The sequence below is a fragment of the Amblyomma mixtum genome, chromosome 2, assembly GCF_055824585.1.
Source record: "Amblyomma mixtum isolate Tamu chromosome 2, ASM5582458v1, whole genome shotgun sequence".
NCBI classification, from domain to species: domain Eukaryota; kingdom Metazoa; phylum Arthropoda; class Arachnida; order Ixodida; family Ixodidae; genus Amblyomma; species Amblyomma mixtum.
This window is the reverse complement of record NC_143013.1, coordinates 219052747-219073291: the sequence shown is the minus strand read 5'-3', so window position 1 is coordinate 219073291 and position 20545 is coordinate 219052747. Positions and strand designations below refer to the sequence as shown.

General features: G+C 55.2%; 1 protein-coding gene and 1 long non-coding RNA gene across 6 annotated transcripts in view; one reads left to right on the top strand and one right to left on the bottom strand.

Moving 5' to 3' along the window:
• LOC149362604 (KH domain-containing protein akap-1-like) overlaps positions 1-20545 on the bottom strand; it is a 96293-nt gene that overhangs the window by 41810 nt on the left and 33938 nt on the right. The window contains exon 1 of one of the 5 annotated variants that reach the window (XM_089573122.1): positions 16813-17329. The exons of 3 other annotated variants lie outside the window; for them this stretch is intronic. The gene's annotated coding sequence lies outside the window, so the exon portion shown is untranslated. Of the gene's footprint in view, positions 1-16812; positions 17330-20545 lie in introns of those variants that run through there. One more of the 5 variants, XM_089573127.1, reaches the window with a different exon arrangement.
• LOC149362605 (uncharacterized) overlaps positions 1-20545 on the top strand; it is a 48598-nt gene that overhangs the window by 4043 nt on the left and 24010 nt on the right. The window contains exon 2 of the long non-coding RNA XR_016289029.1: positions 177-473. This is a non-coding gene — a long non-coding RNA (uncharacterized LOC149362605). The remainder of the gene's footprint in view (positions 1-176; positions 474-20545) is intronic.

The window sequence follows — 20545 nt, the reverse complement described above, 5'->3', positions numbered from 1 at the left end:
CCATGGATAGAACCGAACTCGTCGAAGCAGAGAGAGTCGTGCTAAAGCAGTCAAAGTCGGCAGTCAAAGTGTGTAGTCAAATAAAGCACTAGTAGAGCAAAAACAGTCTCGCAGTAAACGCTATCGCCTTGCAGCCCTTTAGAGAGCCAAAGTGCCGCCTGAATTTTTATCCACAGCGGGCGTTCCCCAGAAGAGAGACGATGAGCGCATCGAGACGCGAGTGGACGCCCACTCAAAAGTCGTCGTCGCCCTCCGCCCCAAGCAGCGCCTGCACGCACGCTCTCCGGGGCCGCCCTATATCGCGGCGACACCGGCGCCCAAAACGAAATCGAGAACAGGCACGCTCGCTCTCTCGGCAGCAACCCGGGCCGCAACGGGGATGGCACACGGGGAGCAGCGCGGTCGAACACGCGCCCAGGTAAATCGGGACGCCGACCGACGACGAGAACGGAGCGGGTCGGCCACGCACGCAGGTGAACACACGGGCAACGGCGCCGCGCTGTGCCGGAAGCGAGCGTCGCCCTGTGCCGTGCTTTATATGTTTTTTTTTTTTTTCCAGCTAAGCCCCGCTTCTTCTCGCGGTCCCTTCTCTCCTTCCGCACGAACGGCGATCCGAGGGAGCGCGCGAAACCCGTCGATCCAGAGAAGAGATTCGCGCTGCGCGGACGCATTTCCGGCCCGCTGGACTCTACCGTCTCGCCGAGTATGCGCACGTATCTGCACACGAGTCGCGTGCAGACGAGCGTTTGCGGTTCCCGAGGATCGGGGTCGCACTTTGTACCGAGCGCGAAGCAACTATGGCGATCGGCAGCCCCGGGGAGACGCCGCCAATCCCACACGCGGGAGCGAAGCCATGGCTGGATACGCGCGGGAAGTGTGTATGCTGCTCGCGGGACAGTGGCAAATTTGCGTCCGTTCGCGACGAGGCGGAACCGAATGCATGCGCGGAGTCCGGTGGATGCCACACACCACGCAAGATTGGCCCCAGTAAAACCCGTGCCCACAAAGTGATGCGGGAGAATTACATGCGATTTTAGTTTCACGCTAAGTGGTGTAACGCAAACACGCATCGATAACTGGTTACGATTTACCGCGCGGTGCCACATATTTTATTAGTTGTTCAGGTAGGCTATCTACAGCGCCCTTACGGACATTAGTGGAGAGAGGGGGCAAGGAAGGGAAAAAAAGCAACGTCAGAACAACGTGACGATACTCGCACAGGGTTATTTCCTCTAACAGTTTAGTCCACATCAACAAAAAGGCTACGCTCACCTAGTTTACTTCCATGAGGAACTGATTTGTGGCCGTCCAAACAACTACAGCCAACGCAGCTTGCCATTTTTTTTAGTGCCAAAGCAGTACTTCGCTAGCAATCCTGAAAAAGCCAACGGGTCTTTGATGCTTCGACCTTTGACCCTTTGAGATGAAGCGACTCGGATACGGTGTGCCAAGGGGAAGGTCATGTGGTACCAAAGTTTAAAAGAAATTGTCTTGTAGGACAGCGTACGGCAACAGTCATGCGAATTCGAAACCAACTGTTTTCGCACGTGATACTCAGTTTAAAGACGTTAAAACTTCAAACTTTTATTTCTTTCGTTTGGGGGAGCGGATGGTCTCTTCTACCCACCCCTCATACATCCTCGCTTTGCTGCTTCGTCTGCTACTGTTCCTATCTTCGTATTCCTTACAGGCTAGGATGGATAACTTATCATCTTACCCGCTGTTACGTTTCGCCTTCGTCGTGAGGAAAAATCGGCGCGGTTGCAGCGGAATGCCGACGAGTCCCGAAGGCACGCGGGGTCAGTGCCTGGATTAGCCACTGAAGCGGCTTCAGTAATCCACCCCGCGACTAGACAGCGCAGCTCTGCAGTGCACCCTCCTCTACAGAAAGAAGTTAGCTGCCACGGTCGGTGGTGGTGGTAGTGGTTTATTTAAAAAAATAAAAAGTGAAGCAAAAGAGTGTTGCCGGCCGCGGCAATTGCTATCTAATATCTTAAGCACCCGAGCTGCAGCCGGCGGAAACGAAAGGGAAAGGAAGAGGATAGTGAGGAGAAGTATAGAGGGGAGCGACAGCGAGGGCCTGGGGCCTGGGGGCCAGCAGAGTCCAATCATCAAGTTTGACAGCAGCACCCGTCTTCCAGGAAGAAGTTAACAGCGAGCGTTTCTCCTGCACCGCGTGGACTTTGCACGTAGCCTGGACCCTGCACCTGCGACCACATGAAAAGCGCGGGAACGCCGCTCTCCGACATTCCAGCGTCTGCGCGGCGCAGATGGCACCCCCCTCTCTCCCCCCACACGTGACGGGGACGTGTTCCCTAATGAAAGAGTGTGTGATGGGTGCCACAGTGAACTTTCCTTCCTCGGCAGTCCTGGCCCGCATCTAGGGAGCCCAGGGAAAGGAAACGCTATAAAACTCGGCGCCTTGGACGGCCGAGCAGCTCCTGACCATCGAGCTCATCGCCATGTAGCTTTGCTCCTTGTTTTCGAGACTCTCTTACTGAGACGTTCTCTCAGTTGCTGTGTTGCATATAATGTAAATTCACTTGTATAAAGTTCTTCTTGTCTTTCCCGTAACCTCGTCTCCGACCTCCCTCATCCCCTCTCCGACCCGACCATGCTACCTGATCCGCAACTGGTGGCAGCGGTGGGATGCTGCTACCACGACTCGCAACACCGCCGGGAAAGATACACCGTGTACGCGTTTCTATAGATGGTCTAGTCCAGGTGAATTCTGCAGAGCGGAAGCTGAAGTGGGTGAAAATGTAGCACACGAGCCTGTATTGCATTCTCGCATTAAAACAAACAAACAAACAAACAAAAACTTTAGCCCCGAATATCGCCAGTCCGCAGATCCAGGCCAACAGAGAACGTTTTCGGAGGTCAAGCGAAGTCCTCGTTACCAGGCCCAGGAAATTTAATAAAAGTTTTGTGCCCACTGTTAACCTCATTGCTATGAGCAAGACCAAAGGAAACATGTCCGCCAAAGTCCTGCGTCCCAGCAACCCTGAGACAATCTGACCGTCCATCGCGACTTGGCGAATATCGATGGCCAAGTGAAAAAAAAAAGAGAAAAAAGAGGCACACGCAATAAACAGACAAAAAAAAAAGACGGCGAAACAAAGGCGCTGGGCGGCGAAATAAAATAAAAATGCGGAGGGCCGTGTGATGCATGCCAGCAGCTTTCTGGGGCATCGCCGGAATCGACGACGAAGCCCGCTGCGCGCTCTTTGGTGGCCTCATTGCACTACTCATATCGCGGGCGCCATCTCACACATGCGCACCACCCGTTCTCGGCGGCCTGCTAAATGAGCAGAACAGCCCCGCGGACCTGACCTCTGGCCACCAAGGGGAGGCAATTACGCATCGGCCAAATATTGGGAGGGGATACGCCCGGTGTGTATACCTTGTATCCGATCGACTACGGGCATGTCGAGCATTATGCATGCTACCGGTGCGCACAATCCCGTGCGGCCAGAGCGCCGCGGCGGTGTCCCACTTAGACTTCAAACGATCAGGAAGAGAAGGAGGAGAGAGAGGAAAGCTTAGGCGCGTTACGGCTCTCTCGCTTCTTTTAAGCTCATTTGTTTTCAGACCGAACGAAGTGCTCCCAGAGCAGCAATTAACAACAGAGCAGGGGCTCCGCCCCACACCGGCGCGGTTGCTCACATATATGCGTGCAAACAGCAGCCTCTCAACGTGTATGCATTGGCGAAAGAGCAAACAAGTTGCCACTCATTTCAACCGACCAAACCGAGCGAGCGCATTGGCGTTTAAACCGCAAGGAGCGCCGATTTGCGTCAGTGAGGCGCAATTGATTCCCCCCCCCCCCCCCCACTTCCAAAAATCAGACGAGATTTCTTCGTCAAACAGCCCGTGACGGTCCAGCGAAGGTTTGGTTTCATGAGGTTTTAACGTCCGAAAGCGACTCAGGATATGAGGGACGTCGCAGTGGCGGTGCTGCGGTTAATTTCGACCACCGTGTTTTTTTTAACGAGCACTGTCGTCGCAGACAATACGGGACTCAAGAATTTCGCCTCCATCGAATTGCGACCGTCGAGGCCGGAATCGAAGCCGCGTCTTTTGAGTCAGCAGCCGAGCGCCATAACCACTGAGCCACCGCGGCGGCTCCTCGCGGAGGAATAGGCCGACAGAAGCGCCAAAGTCATCTCACGGAATAAGAGCAACGCGCAATAGATATACATGCAGGTGGCGTGTTACCCGCGATAACCAGCGACCGCGCGCCAGAGGCGACGACGACGAAGCTCCACTCGTGGTGACGCGCGGCTTCGCCGAACCAGGACGTGTCCCCCCTTTCCCCGGTAGCGGCGCAGAAACGCGTTTCCCAGCGAAAGAAAAGGCGCATTTCATTTCTCCGAAATCCGCCGCCGCCGGCAGCGACGCGCGCGCGCGAGCATATTCCCCCCTCCCCCCGAGGCCTAATGGGTCCGCAGAAAGGCGTCCGCGAAGGTCGGCCCCGCCACGCTCCAGATACAGATCGCGTGTCGGGCGACCGCATCCGCTACCACTGTTCGCTCCTCCCGACAAAATTCAGCCGCGCTCACAACCAGTCACGCCGAAGAAGATGCAGTACTGCGCGTATTCAAGTCGGACGAAGGAAGTGCGTCAATGGTCGGGACGCGACGAAAGTTGCGAAACGAAGCGGCGGCCGTTTAACGCGAAAGAACAGCGACGCAATGAGGCATTGTTACTCTCTTGGACTTTCCAGCGGACGCCGAGTGCGCTGCCGATTGTTCCGCGTACCGCCACACAGTTGCTGCGCGCCCGTCAGGCGACAGAGGCACTCTTTTAAGGCGCCGCACAGCAGAGACGACTCTTTAGGCATTTCGGATGCACCGCGACATGAACGCCTGTAGTCGCGCAGTCACCGCGCATGCTGTCCAGGATTGTCAGCCTGTCGCAACGCATCGAATTTTGCTGAAGAAATACGGGACTCGAAGAGCGAATCGATCACAACACAAAGAAACTAAGGCAACCCCGGTTCACACACGTTCAAGAACCCGCTGAGCGCTGCAAGCTCGCGAGTCTTTCCGAGATACGCTCTAGGCGCGGGAGGGGGAGTGACGCTTAGTGCACTGCACGGGCTCGGGCCAGCCCGGAAGCCCGGGCCCGGCCCGCGGGCCGGAACATGATTTATTATGCCGGGCCTGGGCCGGGCCCGGGCCTGAAGTTGCGGGCCCGGGCCGGGCTCGGGCTTAAAGCTGCGGGCCCGAGCCGGGCTTGGGTCCGAACAGAAACGGCTGGTGTCCGACTTTTCGTTCACTATTGTTCACTATTGTACACAACTGCGGCATTGAAGCAGCGACACGGATGAGTTACGAGTTATAGTACGCGCTGAGAGAAAAACTAAGTTTTATTCACTGACTTATTTATTTCCTTATTTCCACGCCGCGGTGTGTAAGAGTAAAATGCAACCGGCCTTAATTGGCCATTGATCGTTCATCATCCGAAAACATACCTATACACTATTAGAAATGCATTCGTTAAGAACATATTAGTTTAGGACGCTTATAGTCTTCAAGCACATACCGTGAAATACTCAAGCCTTTTAGCTTTTCGTTTCTGCTGAAAGGCGATCAGTTCGGCTATGAGCTCAACGTGTAAAATCGCGTTCACTAAAAAAGTCATCCTGCTGCTTGCAAGGCAGCTTTAATATTTATACTTCGCCGGCGGCAGAATATAACTGATTAAAATCACGGGGAACGCAAAGTAGACTACTACGCGTGTATGCAGCTCTTTTTATTTAGCTCTCGGAACTTCCGATTTAATCTTTGCCCACCTACACGAGATCACTCTCCAAAAGACGGGCCTGCCGAGCACTACTCTTCACTTCCTTCTCGGTTAAAAAGAAGCAACTTTCTGGAAGGAAAACTGCCGTTTCAGAACCTTTGTCGGCCATTTCCTTATCGGTGTAGTCGCAGACTACTTGCTGAGAGTGAGCAATATACTTAATTAAAAGACTAGCGCATAAAACTAGGACAAAGACAGAGAAGGAGACAGGACGAGCGCTCGTCCTGTCTCCTTCTCTGTCTTTGTCCTAGTTTTATGCGCTAGTCTTTTAATTAACTATGACACACCAACTAGCCCAGCTTTCCGCCTTGAGAGCAATATACCTCAAGCTTACTGTGAAACGGCCCGGAGACAGGACGAGCGCTCGTCCTGTCTCCTTCTCTGTCTTTGTCCTAGTTTTATGCGCTAGTCTTTTAATTAACTATGACACACCAACTAGCCCAGCTTTCCGCCTTGAGAGCAATATACCTCAAGCTTACTGTGAAACGGCCCGGGCCGGGCCCGGACTGGGCTTCACTCCGGGATTCACGGGCCGGGCCGGGCTCGCTAGAGCGATAATATAGCGGGCCCGGGCCGGGCCCGGGCTTGAAGCCGCGGGCCTGGGCCGGGCTCGGGCTCCAGGTCTCGGGCCCGGGCCGGGCCTCAGATTGAGGCCCGTGCAGTGCTCTAGTGACGCCCGCGACAAAGCGACCGCAGCCCACGACCTCATATCCCCGACTCGCACAGAAGCGGGTCCACGCGTGCTCGCACCACCGACAGACTCCCGTCCCCCCCTCTCTTCTGAGCCGAATCGCTGACGCCAGACAGCTGACTAAAGTTCCCGCAACGTCTCTATCACCGTGCCGCGCAAGCGACTTTCTCGAGGCCTAAGCAGCCACTTTACGCAGAGGGGAAACACTTTAAACGGCCGCTCCGACGGAAACGGGTTCACTGCGCCCCGCTTCGAGAGGCGTCGAAGGGGGGCCGCGAAACGCGGGCGAAATAAGCGCGCGCAAGGCAGCGGTGCTTATCAGAGCGGGGAGGCGGCAGCAGTGCTGCGCCGCCGAGGGAGCAGCGGCGGTTCAACCCCCGTTGTCCCTGCCTCGCGCTTCGCATCGCCTGGCGAGCGGAGTAAAAACAACCCGCTGGAAGGAGAGGAGAGTCGATACCGAACCTTCGGGGCGTGCAATTACAGGCGAGAAAGTAAATGGAGCATGCGACTCCCCGTCACATTAACGCGACAGCGTTGCAGGCCGCGTTGTCCTGAAAATCCGGCGTTGTGAGCGAAAAATCAAGAGCATGACTGGCACGTGGGCAGCCTAGGTCACGTGACCTTTCGGCGTCATCACACAACCTGCCCCAATCGGATAGTGAGCGAACTGCCCACCGCGGCGGGTGGCAGCTAATGATTGGTATAACGCCCAGGGTGATCAAAATGGGCCGCACAATGCCGACCGCTGGCAGCACCTGCCATCGCAGGGGAGTGGCGCACCGCTTAACCCTTGCACCACTGCGTCAGGAACGGTATGAGGACTCCCTGGGATATACGAATGTAAAGTAGATAACGACATTCTGCATATATGAGGATTAGCCCACTACTATGCTACCGCGTCTAACCTAAAGCGAAGGTTACGTGTCCCTTCCATAGTTTTTTTTTTTTTTCGCGTTTTGCCTCATTTGAAACTGACACCTATGGTAGGCGCGTGCTGGCAGTGGACACACGTGCGCTTTCTCATGGACAAACAGCGTTTACTTATGTTCGCAGGCAGTGCACTCGCGAGAGCATGCGGGAACGTTTAGGAGGAACGAAGAGACAGGCTGGGCGTCATTCGACTTCGCGAGTGTGTCCGGAGGAGAAGTGGGCGAGAACGTATCAGGTATGGGACAAAATTCTCCAGACTAGATTGGTTTAGTCAAGTTAACGTTTAACGTCCCAAAGCTACTCAGGCTATGAGAGACGCCGTAGTGGAGGGCTCCGGAAATTTCGACCACCTGGGGTTCTTTAACGTGCACCGACACCACACAGTACACGGGCCTATAGAATTTCGCCTCCATCGAATTTCGACCGCCGCCGCCGGGATCGAACTCTCCAGAAGTGTCTGCGTCTGAGCCGTGTGGCATTTTCGACACCCCTTTAACAAGGTCCCCCAGCCAATGGAGTCGACCCATTGTCATGACGTCGCGGTTAATCCCTTTCACGGAGGCAGCTGCCATTCATCTGTGATTTCAACTAAGGGATTGACTGCGACGTCGTGAGAAGCAGTCGCCGCCATTGACTGATGGGCCTCCTTTGAAGGCCATTCGCCGCTTCGTTCTTGTGTTGTATCAGGGTGGGGAACGGTGCAATCCTCACCACTGAAAACCTTGGTAACTTAACAAGCGCGGTAAGTGCCTCTGCTGGGGACTCAAGACAAACCCTGCACGAATAACGGTATCCTACGTTCAGGATTGTAAAGCCAGTCAGTAAACGCGTCCACCAGCGGCGATGGCCACACTCACGATAAGATCAGCGCGCGGCATAGGTCGCCCCGATTCGAGGATGGAAGGCACGCAGATGCGTCAGGCCTCGCTTGATCAACCTTTCGGAGCCCAGATTCCCTCACCACCCGAACACACCCACCGCAGGCTAAGCAGGAAGTGCTCGGCCGTACAGGTCGTACCCGACCAGAAATCGGCAGCATCGCGCAGGGGCGGAACGCGCGTCACGGGATAGCAGTAGCAGTCTCAGCAGCGGCAATTACGGGACTCGGTCAGAAGCGCCACATTAGCCGCGTCGCACTCCTCCTGGGCGAGGGAAGGGTGGCGCAGCAGCGACAGGCGCGGCTAGCGACCAAACAGTGTCAAGGAAGCCGGGGAGAAACAATGTGGGCGCGGGAGAGAGCAGGTGGGGTGAGGTCGAACCTTGGCGCCGCGCGATCCATCAAGGCAATCGCGGCCCAGTTTCATGCGCGCCGCCTCCCACCCCGGGGAAGGTCCGCCGCTGCCAAATACGCGCCCGAGATCGGTGTCGACGGACGGCCGCGGGCGTCGACGACGCCAGTAGTCGCAAGGGTTAACGAGCAATCCAGGCAGCTTGCAGCCACGTAACGGCTGCGGATCGATGTCCACCGCGGACATTAATATCGCCGCGTCCGCGGGAGACATCCATCATGAAGACGCCGCGCAGTACGCGGGTCACGACTGAACGCGTGTCGGGGTCGCTGTAAAAACGCGGCACGCGCCCACTAATGACCGACGTTCCGAGTCAGATACGCGACGACGACGCGCACGTTTGGAGGAGCACCGCCCTAAAGAAACCCCCGTACGGCATTCCGGCAGTCGGACGCGGAAGGGGGGCTGTTTCCTGATGGGTACATACATCGTCGTCCCAAAGAAGACGGCACACTTCCGCGATGGTCGTTGTCGCGAGAGCATTAGCGCTGCCGCGACTGGTGCGCGGACACAAACGGGGCGACCAGCAGAGTTCCGGACAGGCCCACTTCCGAACGGCGTGGCGAGTCGTTGCGCCAGCGACCTCGGCGGAGGCAGCCGAGTCACGCGACGCACGCGCGGCCTCGAGGCAGGCGCGTGCCCGACGTGGGCGGAAGTGAGGGGGCTGGGGGGCAGAGGTACGGACAGCGCGGCAGATCTGGGCAGCCAGTGGACGGCCAACGCTAATAACAGCGGCGGCGTCAAACGGACACGTCTCGGAGAAGCGGGCGTTGAAAAGGATCGCACACGTTAAGTGCAGCGCACAAAGCGCACAAGCTGAACGAGAAAAACGAGCGTCAAGGGCCCAACGCCAATTCTCTCGGTTCAACTCGAAATGCTCCAAATGGACAAATTTCGCAGCTCGTTTCAATGCCATGAACGTTACGGGTTGCACTGTCACAGCCAGCACAACTGCCGCAAGTGATGCCACATGAGAGATGGGGAGGGGGGGGGGGGGGGGAGCATTTAAAAAGATACCAGTTGCAGTTTCCACTCGCGAAACAAGCAGCATGTACGAGCTGAACATTCTACTGCATGTTGCTGACAATGTCAACCGCGGCTTTCGTACCCAGCAAGGCCTACGGTTGAATACACATGTGAGTGGTTTGCTTTTATATATATATATATATATATATATATATATTGTCTGGCCCCTATCATCGCGCCCGGACAGATCAGCCGCTCTCGACGACAGCTATCGGCTGCGGTTCAGAGCATACGTAGTATACGCGCCTCAGCGGGCTGTTTTCGAGATCACGCGAGGCGACCTTCATATCGCAGTTATCGCCACTCGCGGGACGATTATCGCCGTTTCCACAGCGCGCAACGCTATTTCGAGGACAACAGAGAATGACTGCGTTGCCAAACAGCCGCCGAGTACACTCGATTAGCCGGGGGCAAGGCGCCCCACTTCGGCGAAAGAGAGATCCCCATCACAATGGAGTCATAGCTGAATATGACTCACTCCTGGTACCAATAACAGACTTTTTTTCCCGCCTTCAAAGCATGAGTCAGTGGAGGGCTCGGCGTTAACACCTTCAAAACACACCCCGAAATCTTCCTAGTCTCCGCAGTTTACCCGCCGTCGAAACACGGCAGCAGGCATCGAACCCGCAACCTCGTACTCTGCACAGCTAAAAGGCCTCAACTCGCAGTAGCAGCAGGGTGAGTCGCATACGCAACGCAGATGCGCCCCGGTCCTCCAGCAACCACGGCAGGCAGCAGCAGCAGCTGCTCACGTCAGCGGCAGTTCTTCCCCCGCCATGTGCGAAGAGCGTCACGGCCAGGCGGCGGGAAGGAAGCCCAGGAAGAAGGAAAGAGCGTGCCGTGTCCGTAGCGAACACGCCAGCGAGAAACTGCACGTGCCCGCAACACGGGTGAGGGCGCACGGGGCGGAAAAACTAGAGGACCAGGCCACGTGTTGAAACACGTGCCGAAACAGAGCGCGCCAAAGGAGCGAACGACCAAGACACTAGGCTAGGAGGAGGGCGACGACGACCGAAAACCGGGGCTGGCAGAGAGTTGCAGTGGAATGGGTACGACACAGAGCGCAAGCCGCACCTCGAGTCGCGAAGAAAGGGTTCGACGCCGGTGCCGTAAAGCTGGAACCAGCTACGACTGAGAGACGAAGACGCACTGACACTGCGTGGTGAATCATCGTCCATGGGGCCATCAACGACGTCACCGTCGGACTACGAGCCCTAAACAGGGGTGGAAGCAGGCTCCAGGTTTTTGGAGCAGGCACGGGAGCAGAAAAAGTCTTATTTTGGAGCAGCTTTGGAGCACCAAAATTCCCATCTTGGAGCAATTTGTAGGCTATTCGGTGCACTTTTGGAGCAGACTGGCAACATTTAAATGCGACTTAAAGCAATTTTGTTTGCAACTTGTCCAAAAACTGCATAAATATTGATCACGGATTCCACAGGCCAGAATTAATTAAAAGGACTGCAATTGTTCTAAAGATATTTGCTAAAGTTCATAAACAATATACATGTGGCAACTACTACAAACATGAGTTGCAGTACATTAGCTGTTATTAATTTCAGTTCAAAAAAAAAAAAGAAAACAACAACATAATGGCGACAGTTCGTCAAAACCGTCAAAAGAGTGCAGCAAAATCTAGAATATACTACGTCAGGACCGAAAAAAAAAAAGAATCAATACCCGCCAACCAATGGATTTTAAAATTCGGAAAATTGCCGCAGCCAAAACAACAAGGAGGTACTCGCATAATTTGCGCCCTTGCGTAAATTTGCACCCAGAATTTATTACGCAAGCATATATGAAAAAAAAAATGCACCAGCGTGCACGCGGGTGCACGCAAGGCAGGCTATGGATGATCGGCACGAACGCGTCAAATGGGTGCGAAATGCGAGCACGACGGGTAGTAAGCCCGGTGCCCATTCCCTGGCAGTTCCACGTGTAAGAAGTTCGTAATTCGTTTGTTAAATTAGCTCTGGTAAAGAAAATTATATTCGCGCGCCGTTCACCCGGCCCACTCGCGCTGGTGGTTCCTTTCCAGGACAAGGTGCCCAAAATCCTAGACAACCGAACCGCTGGCGATTCGGTTTGCCGCTAGTCGGCCGGGCCCATCACAAGGAGCGCCGTTTATCTCCACTGGCTCCTGACTGCTGGTCCTGCGAATGTATCGTTGAGCGTTTATTGCTTAGAGCTGCGCACGCGGAGTCATACCATCCCTCGGGGACGGGGGTTGCGTCGACAGCGAGGAGTGAAAGGGGTGGGGGGGGGGGAGGGGGTCGACGTATGCGTGACAATGTAAGACATATATGTGCGTTATGACCTTTACGGAGTTTTTTAGGATGTGTTTCTGCGAAATCTCCGCATCTCTTTTAGCAGCTCTAAATTACTGAAAAAAGTGCCCAAATTATGCGAGTGAACCTGGTATCTCGTCCACACAATAATTACAGCTTGCTATGTGAGGTCAGTTCACAAACCGGCCGCGGTCAAGTTATATTACCAGATAAATGCCGTTTCGCCGCTAGCGCCCAGTGTTGCCCAGCCGACAACACTCTGCTAAATTTGGCACTGTATACCTGCAATGGGCGTAAATTGCCGTTTAGGCGCAGCTTGGCGCAGGAGATCGAATTGGCACAGCAAGGCGCAAATGGCGCAGCACTTCACCCCTGCCTAAACCGGATCCACTACGGGGAGGACCGGTGTCCCCCCCTGCGGTGGGCGGCAACCAAGGTTTGCTCGAAGGATCCCTGACTGGACATCCATCCAGTGCCGCGATCCCCAGTTGGGGAGCTAGGGACACCAGAGGCTACAAAAAAACCCGCCGCATGCTCATGATATGACGAATCTCAGCTATCTTCGTATAGTCTTGTACCTTCATATACAGTCTTTGTCAGAAGTAACCAGGCTGCATGGTTTGCTTCCAGCTCGTACAGTGGAGCCCTTACAGCTTCCCTGAAGCTGAAATGGTCGCTAAAGGTAAGGACTGGGGGTATTCTTACCTTCCAACAACTTTTGGTCTTTAGGAAAGCCATAAGGGCTCCATTATACAAGCTAGAAGCAAACTATGCAGCCTGGTTACTTTTGACAAAGACTGTACCTCAGAGTACTGTAAATAATCTTGTGCAGCCCTGTCGTCATCACCCTCCGTCTCCTGCCCCGAATGCGTCATCGAAAGTGGGCTTCAACTAAGTGTAGCAGCGATAGGGCAAACAGGACGATGTTTACATGACTGATTGTATGAGCACCGATACAGGACTGACAACCTGCTTTCGGGCCACATAAGTGTCCGCGGGACACGTGTTCTCAACTGGGCTGAAAATCAGCTTACAAGGGAAATATTAGAAGCGTTTAAAATCACGAACAGTGGCCAGCGACCCCTCAGTGCGTTTATCAAAGGATATCGCATACCTTGGGTTTGATGCGCAGAACGGGAATTATATGCATCGATCGTGGTTTTTGGCATGCTGTGCATGATGAGTCAAGTCTCTGGGTGCTTATCACTTTAGTCCTATCACACTTATGTACATATTCCGTGGGACAAGGAACAAATCATCTGTTAGTGTGGCTACGCGTATGTCCCGCGGCCTCGTCTCTGTCTGCTGTGTATTTTTTTTTTACGCCTTTTCGCAAGAACGCCGAATCAACTCGCCCACCAGTACGCGCTTAGGATGGACCAGAACAACGGGCGGCTCGCCACATTGGCGGGTGCTCCTCCAAGGACTGAGAACTCGTAATTTCTAAATCGAAATGTCGCGTGGTTACCACTGGAAATAATCAGGGCAGTGTCAAGTTCCGCCGCCCGAGCGAAAGAAGGCCAGTCTTTCAAGTTATGGATTCCGTGTTCGCCGATTAAAGCTGCACTGAAGAGGAATCTGAACTCGTCTTTTTGCCGCGGGAACTCTATCTACACATTCCCAGCATTCTTAGAAACTTCGATTTATTGCCCTGTGCGGCAGATTCTATCTGTGTCCTTTTCTTTTTTTTCTTGTCCTGTTCTTTTCTATCTGTGTCCTTGTCTTTCGCGCTGTTTTAAAGAGTCATAGTTCCCTTCAGTCGTCGAGACTGCCGAACCGGTTTAACAATTGAGCTTTCGCGTTTAACGGAGGCAGAGTGTACAGGGTCAATCACGCTTAGAGGGAACACAGCTCCACGTGGCCACGTACCCGCGGAGTGCCACTGCATCTCATCCGTTCACGAATCAATGCAGAGTGGCGCACGAAAAGAGAGACCTCGACGTGGTGCTTCGTGCCATCTGTCCCTCCGCGCGGGTTTGCAACAGGCTTGGTCACAATGGTGCTGCGCGTGAGCGCAGCCACGCGGAGCCGTGTTCCCTATAAGCGTGATTGACCCTGTACAGTCGAGCGCGATTTGAAGGTTACCGTGCGAGCGCCGACAGGGAACATGAACAGCGCCATGTCCAGAATTCTCTGCCGAGGCGAGGGAGGTATCAGGCCAGCTTCCCCCACTCTTTTTGCTGTTCCTTCAGCAGCCGTCACTCCCTGCTGGGCTATCAGTTTTTTTTTTGTACTGCGAACAGGCTGTGATCGTAGCGCGCACGAGGTATTCTTCGGTATTATCTGGTGAACAAAGGTGATATGACGAGGCGATGCTGCGTTGATTACTTTTTCCAACTTCAAAGTCGTTAAAATCAGGAAGTGCCAAGCACTGGCTTTAGCAGATCTTTCCCACCAATTTTGTTATCGCCCGCGAAGATACGAGGTAACCAAGTCCACACTTTATCGCAACAAATGAAAAGCTTAGAATAGAGAGGAAGGGCGGTGGGTTTGTCGCGGGGGTGATGGTTGTTGCATGGAACAGCAAACGTGGGAGAGAAGAGTGCCGAATCATGATTTTTTCCTGTTGCAAAACCGGCCGCCAGGTGCATGGAGTGCTAGGCTGGTCGACGCTCGCGCGATAACCTTCAAATCGCGCTCGACTGTACCTTAATTCGCTTAGGTGCGCCCAGCCCTATTGTTTTTCCGTCTTTCATCCGTTACCCGTTGAACACGACAAAAAGAAGGAAAGAAAATCCCTCAATAAAATCCTGTACGATAACGAAAAACGAGGCCTGCTCAAAGCATACATGCCACTCTGCAAAGGAGAGAGAATTAAGCGCTACATAACTCTGATCGTGTTTTCGCAATTAGGCGGCAAGTGGCGTGAATTGCGCGCCCCGCCGGGACGACGACCGCCAGAGGCCGTTTACGTCGGAACAATAGCACACACCGGAGGTATCTCGGCCGCGCTTGATACGAGATGCGTCGCGCAAAGTGCGCGCTCGCAGCCACGTGCGGAAGGCCGCCACGTAATGCATAAAAAAAAAATAACGGGGCACAAACAACAGCTATGCGCAGAACCTGCAGAGACGGCGAACGGAAGCGCATTCCAGCAGAGGCTGGATTACGGAGCGCTTCAGACAAACAAAAACCCCCGCGCTGCTTAGCGGGTCGGCATATGCGGGCTCTGCAACGTCGCCCTATAAAAACTAAACAGAGGGGGAGAAATAATTAAGGGGAGGAGAGACTACGGGAGGAAGCCCAGTAACACAGAGCCGCCGCAGCACGGGCTGAACGGCGAAGGAGAGTTGTTTCCGCGTCGCAGATACGAGGGTGGAGCAATCTCGTCGCGGCCTCGCGACGGCTGCTCAAGGCAAGCGGCGATAAAGGGCCAAATGAGGGGGTGCGTGTGTGTATGCACTGGATGGCAGAAAGAGGCCCCACACACGCACTGCTTAAGAGCAGAAGGAAACGAATGCCCCGTTTCGTGGCGCTCACAGGAGACCACTAACCATACAGGCATATTTTTAGCGGCCAGTCCATTACCAAGTACCATGTGAACTATTTGTATGTGTGAAGAGGAAGGGCTTGCTGCCGCGGTGGATCAGCGGTTATGGCGCTCGGCTGTTGACCCGAAAGACGCGGGTTCGATCCCGGCCGCGGCGATCGAATTTCGATGGAGGCGAACTTCTAGAGGCCCGTGTACTGTGCGATGTCAGTGCACGTTAAAGAACCCCAGGTGGTCGAAATTATCCGGAGCCCTTCACTACGGCGTCCCTCACAGCCCGAATCGCTATGGTTTGGTTTATTGGCGTTTAACGCCTCAAAGCGACTAAGGCTATGAGGGACGCCGTAGTGAAGGGTTCCGGGATGCCGCAACAGCGGTAGCAACACATGTCGTGATACTTCAGTTTACCGTAAGTTCAGTTTCAGTTCGGGAGCACGCTCACGACAAACGAAGACTGTTAGCTGCACGACATCAAACATGGCGAAGAAATCTTTTGCCGCCACTCGGGGCAAGGATTAAAAGCGCAACGCGGAAGCTCGCCTCAAGCGATCTAAGCGACGACGCAGACGGATGCCCGCCGACGCAAAGCCCCTGCACGAACGGACAGGGAAAAAAAGATAAAGAAACGCCACCGCAGGAAGCGAAATGGTCGTTGGTACACAAGCATCGTTATCTTCGCGAAGACTGCCACATATCGCGAACCGAACACATAGACACGCATCTTCGCGAAAAGCCACGCACTGCCGTGTCCACGTGGCTTGCGATAGCTTCAATATGTTCCGCGAAGCCAGTTCAGCCCCTGCACCGTGCCGACGAAAAAAGAAAACAGAAAATGCGCGGCATCGGATCGTCGCAACTGGCATGGGCTAGTCAACGCACCAAACACACACAAAAAAAAAACCAAAAGGAAGCCCAATTAGTTCGCCACGCGCAAGTGAGCCGAGAGCACGTGCCGGCTGGAACGCAGGGGCCCGTAGCCGCGCCACGCTCGGCAAATTCCGGCCACGAGCACAGGTGGCAGAATAATCAGGCAGGCGGCACCCTTCGGGGACACAACCACAGCCTGGACATGCAACTCACTACGGGACCACTACACTGCCGCGACCAGAGGCAGCCCGGCTCACAGCAGCGTCCAGCGAGGAACAGCCACGGCGGGCCGGGCTGCTACTCTCTCCACGGAGTGGCGGTTCGTCGACCTCGACAGCAGCTGGCAGCGCGCGTGGGAAACACCACCCCGGAGGGTCGGAACCCAGAGTTCGAAAAAGGCCAGCCGGGACGGAACAAAATACGCACCTCATGATGCCGTCAGCACAGAGACGTCCCTCGCGCAGTGATCCAAATAAACGGCGGAAGAAGAGACGGCCCGGAACAAACACGCTCAGAAGACGACGGGTGGCAGCGATGGCCGCGTAATCCGAGCTGCCTCGACGATGCGCGTCGATCTAGGCTCCTGGTGCGAACGAGCGGCAGAGCACCGCGCGCGGACGGACGATGGCGGGGTGACGCAGTCAAAGACGACGCAGCGTCGACGGGTCAAGAGGACCGCGAGCAGCAGCGCCACGCGGCACCGACGTCGGCGAGCGGGGCAGCGCGATAGTGCGGCGGCGGGGCAGCGCTCGCTCTCGCTCGCTCCCGACTGCACACGTGGTGGGGGGAAGGGAAGAAGAGGGTCCGCTACGGCGAGTCTCCAGACCGGCCGGTCGGTCGGCCGAGGGTTGCGCGACCACTGCTCGCCCTCCTCGAGGAGCGCCGCGCTGCTGACGGGGGGCCAACGTCGGCAGCCTACCCTCGCCCTCCGAGGGTCCCTTCTAGCGGTGGCGCGCCTTCAACCAGTTTCGGGACCAAGAACAACACCAAAGAGACTCCCCCTCCTCTCCGAAAGAAACGTCGACCGACACAGTGCCTCCGAGGCTGGGCGTAGCACGCGGCGACAGGCACCGTGCTCTGCTGCCCCCACCCCCCCTCCCACTTTCCCGGCCCTTCTGCCTCTCTCGCGACACGGTGATAGAGCGAGGAGAAAGGAAATGGTCCGAAATGCAGTCACCTCGCGATCCTATCCGCTCGTTGGCGCACGCGCGCGCGCGCCAGCGATGCCAGTCTCTCGTTTATTCGGACTCATTTTCGAGTCAGATTGGCCCCGGCGATTAGGACCACGCAGATCCCGTCGCGCGCCGACGCCGCCTCGACGCGGCGCGCTCTAGAAACAAACAAAGATCGCTCGGAAACCGTTTTCTTTGCAGCGAGGACAACGGCCACCACACAAGACGAGGGCGCGGATGAGGAGACGAGTCTCGCGACGCTGTGATCACCCACACCGATTATCTAGTCGCTCGTCCACCACTAGCGACAATGCGCCGTTCCCTCTTTCTCTCCCCCGTATGGCGGTGGCGACCCGCTCTCTTCGCCGCAAAATTGCGCACGCATCGCTGCGTTGCTGGGCCAGCGATTAGCCACAAGATCGCTCTCTCGCGCGCGCGCAACTCCGCCGACACGTTTCACACAGCAATCAGATTTCGCTGTGTTACACTTTGCCTGCCACGTGAGGCGAAACCCTGGTCTCCGACAAACACCCGGTGCGCACGAAGACGTCACTTCAACACCCCCCCCCCCCCCCCTCTCTCACAAGTGAGCGCTGATGATAACCAAGTGCAAAACAGTGGTATGTGGGGGTTTAACGACCAAAAGCTGTGAGGGACACGGGAGGGTTAGGGAACGATTTTGACCGCCTTACATAAATCCATGCGCGGAGGGTGGTTGCATTTTATTCGTCGTTCCTTGTCGGCAACGAGCACGGAAATCCGACGACCAAATGCATAGTTAAACAGCCGCGTTGTTTTTCTCTCCCACGCAGTGCCAGCGAGGGCCCTTAGGGTAAATGCATGAGCAGGCTTATTCTGCACGCCGGACCAATATCTTCGTGCGGGCTAGTCGGTTAAGCATCATATAAAAGGCAGCTCAAAGGAAACCAGGACGAAAGGGGAATACACATATACCACAGAACGAGCAAACAGGAGCATCGGGTACAGAAAGCTCCAACGGCACGCAGCTTCCCTAACACGCATACACACACGGAGCTGACCTTCCGCCGGAAAACGCGAGCGAAACGCATCCTGTGGCGAATTCTCAAGCTCTCGGACGCCGCCATCGTGCGCTATAAACGTGCCCACACACTGAGGGCCTCAGCTACACTGGGCGGACGTGAAACTCGGACAGAGAGAGTAGAAGATGGTTGGTTGGTTTATGGGGTTTAACGTCCCAAAGCGACTAAGGCTATGAGAGACGCCGTAGTGGAGGGCTCCAGAAATTTCGACCACCTGGGGTTCTATAACGTGCACTGACATCGCACAGTACACGGGCCTCTAGAATTTCTCCTCCAAAGAAATTCAACCGCCGCGGCCGGGATCGAACCCGCGTCTTTCGGGTCAGCAGCCGAGCACCATAACCGCTGAGCCACCGCGGCGGCTTTTAGAGAGAGTAGAAGAAAAAAAAAGAAGATATTCCCGTTCAATATCTCGCAATTCCTGTTATAGCTCTTCTACTAGAGAGAGTAGAAGAGCTATAACAGGAATTGCGAGAAATTGAACGGGAATATCTTCTTTTTTTTTTTCTTGCAGCATTTCCCTCACACGCTCGTTTCTTCGAAGGCAGGCGCGAACGACGCGGCACACTTTCCTGAAACCTCGAAGGCGCGGCGGCGACGTCGCAGAAAGAGCCCGACTCTGTGGACGTCGTCGAGCACGCATTTAAAGAGAAAACAAATCCAGCGGCATCTTTCCGTCAACCGGCGTAATCGAAATGGAGCACGGCCGGAGGAGAGAGGCTAAGGAGATTTACCCGCGCGCGGATTACGGCTACATCGCGCCGGGCTTGATTTCCCAGTCGGAGAGACACGCGGCCCCAAATTCGTTCGTTAGGCGACGGCAGAGACGGTAAACAACGCCTAGACGGAGGACGGAAATGGGCTGCTCGGAGGGCAGAAGTTGCGCGCGAGATCCGCCACACGCTCCGCTAAAGGCCGATTCACACGACGGACCGTTCGCCCGCGGCCCGCGCACTACGTGTGCATACGTCAGCACTTTGAGAGGCGCGCTGGATGCATGGATGGATGGCGGCCGACAGCGCGCCCCTCAAAGTGCTGACGTATGCACACGTAGTGCGCGGGCCGCGGGCGAACGGTCCGTCGTGTGAATCGGCCTTAAGCAATGCCCCGGTCGCCCCCGCCGCTAGCGAAACGGCGGCGTGCGTGGTTGAAGAAAAGGGAATGGTCCACGGGCGCACGCCGCCATCCCTAACGGGACACCAAAGGAGACAAAAACTGAGGCTGACCTCCATCGGCGGATTACCCCATTCTAACGACACAGACGATTATACTTCACTGAAAACGGAAGTTTCGTAAGTAAGAGGAGGCCAGGAATTTAAAGGGAAAATACTGCCACCACCGGCAGATTTCTCAACTATACGGCGGGAGAGTCGACGCAGTGTTTTGGGCCCGAGAATGCCAGAACCGGCCGCGGCAGCTCAGCGACTACGGCGTTGACACTGATGTTCCTCTCGGGGACTTTGCTCTTCTCCATCGATTTTGGGGAGTATATATGGCAAAAGGGGAATTTTTTCCCATTTCCGAGGAATTCTAGAAACCAAAATTGTCTCACTTTTTTTACCCACTGCGGAATTTTGGAGCTGCTGCAAGGAAAAATGGCCTGAAATTGGGGATTGTTGGGTCTAACAGAGGGAATTTTCGGGTACGGCATGGCACATAGGCGGTAGGACTTGATTCAGGCGAAATTAAAAAAAAAAGAACAGAATTAAGCGCTTCTGCTACAGCATTTCAGTACTAGTAGTTTAAGTTCCGACCCACGCAAGTCGGAAAGCGATCTGCGGGCGCATCACAGTCGCCGTTTCGCAGAGCAAAAAAATGATGGCTGGGCTGGGAATGAGCCCCGTCAGCGTACTGCACCCCCCCCCCCCCCCCCCCTTTCCCCAGTGCGAACGATTCTCTGAGCAGGGGGAGAAGAAAGAAAAACAC